At 39.6% G+C, this 2,157-nt stretch overlaps 1 protein-coding gene across 1 annotated transcript in view; it reads left to right on the top strand.

The window, feature by feature from the left end:
* LOC144245678 (ubiquitin carboxyl-terminal hydrolase 9X-like) overlaps positions 1-2,157 on the top strand; it is a 137,960-nt gene that overhangs the window by 76,750 nt on the left and 59,053 nt on the right.

Below are 2,157 nucleotides of genomic sequence, written 5' to 3' on the forward strand. Positions count from 1 at the left end.
ATATTTATTTGTTTGTTTTATAGTTTATTGTCCAGTTGGTTTCCATATAACACCCAGTGCTCATCCCCACAAGTGCCCTCCTCCATGCCCATCACCCCTTCCCCTCTCCCCCACCCCCATCAGCCCTCAGTTTGTTCTCAGCATTCAGGAGTCTGTCATGGTTTGCCTCCCTCCCTCTCCTCAGCTCTATTTCCCCCCTTCTCCTCCCACGTGGTTCTCCATTAAGTTCCTCCTAATCCACCTATACGTGGAAATATATGGTATCTATTCTTCTCTGCCTGACTTACTTCACTTAGCATAACACCCTTGAGTTCTATCCACGTTACTACAAATGCCCAGATTTCATTCTTTCTCATTGCCATGTATGTTCTATTGTATAGATAAGCCACATCTTCTTGATCCATTCATCACTTGATTGACATTTAGGCTGTTTCTATGATTTAGCTATTGTTGAAAGTGTTGCTGTGAACATTGGAGTACCACATCATGTATTTCACCACCCACTTATCACCGTGCCCCTGCATGTCTGGTAACCATCAGTTTGTTCTCTGTATTTAAGAATCTGTTTCTTGGTGTGGACTTTTCTCTTTTTTCCCCTGTGTTCATTTGTTTTCTTTCCCAAATTGCACATGAGTGAAATCATAAGATATTTGTCTTTCTCTGATTTACTTTACTTATCATAATACGGTGATTTTTAAATAAATGTGTGCCTCCCATAGTGTAAGATTTTGAAATTATAGTTGACCTTTTAACAATGCAAGGGTTATGGGCACTGACCCCTGAGGTAATCGAAAATCCACATGTACTTGTTGACACCCCAAAAACTTAACTCCTAATAGCTTATTGTTGTCCACAAGCCATACCAACAATGGAAGTACTTGATTAACATTTATTTTGTGTATTATATGTATTAAATACTGTATTTAATCTGTCAGTAAATACATCAGTATTGTCTTACATGATAGAAAACACTGCAGATGTGATAATTATTGGTAACACTAGACATCAAAAAAGGAGATAATGTGAAAAGAAATTCTTATTTATAAATAAGTATAACAATTCATGCTTTGGTACAAAGAAGCGGCAATATGGTTGCAGCTTCGTAGCCAGTGTAATCTGTATGATTGCTTCTTGGCTCTCTGCGTATACACTCATGAATGGTCATTATAAAATTTTAATGGCATACAACATTTCAGTCACACTCAAAATAACAGTATTGGAAACATAAATACATTAAAGAAAAAGACACCTGTGATGACGTGCTGATGGTTTATCCAATTGTGTGTGAGAGAGTACAGCAGTGTAATTCTTTGAAAGCCACGTATAAACAGCAAGAACACTTATACATTATTACTTTTACATTAAATCTCAGACTCCATGTTCTTCTGTAGAGATAGGCCATCCACGTCCACATGAGTCTTACACATAATGTTCTACACCATGAATACATAGATGATGCTGCTGATGACACAAAACATCTCATGCAGTTCCTGCTGTACAATTACTAGATTTTCACACAGAGACACACAGTCCCACAGATAAATATATGAACCATACAGCATGATTATTTACTGTCCATTAAGTGGCAGAGGGTCATCAAAAAAAAAGTCTTTCAAATGGCTGCAAATCTCCAAAAATCTTCCAAGTTATGAATTTTAAAAAAGGCCATTCTGTAAGTGGATTCATGTAGTTGAAAGGTGTTCTACTCAAGAATCAACTGTAGAGGTGCCTGGGTGGCTCAGTCATTTAAGTGTTTTACTTCAGCTCAGGTCATGATCTCACGGTCCATGAGTTCGAGCCCCGTATCAGGCTCTGTGCTGACAGCTCAGAACCTGGAGCCTGCTTCCAATTCTATCTCCCCCCACCCCCTCCCCTCCTCCTCCCCACTCATGCTCTGTCTCTTTCTGTCTCTGAAAAATAAAAGTTTAAAAAAATTTTAGAGTCAACTATAAGTGTAAATCAGCCTCAGATAAAATGTTTAACTGTGTTGGGGCACCTAGGGGGCTCAGTCACTTAAGCATCTATCTTCAGCTCAGGTCGTGATCTCACGGTTCGTGGGTTCAAGCCCCACCTCGGGCTCTGTGCTGACAGCTAGCTCAGAGCCTGGAGCCTGTTTCAGATTCTCTTTCTTTGACCCTTCTCTGCTCACACTCTCTC

Source organism: Crocuta crocuta, unplaced genomic scaffold (assembly GCF_008692635.1).
Source record: "Crocuta crocuta isolate KB4526 unplaced genomic scaffold, BGI_CrCroc_1.0 scaffold2088, whole genome shotgun sequence".
In the NCBI taxonomy this organism is placed as follows: Eukaryota; Metazoa; Chordata; class Mammalia; order Carnivora; family Hyaenidae; genus Crocuta; species Crocuta crocuta.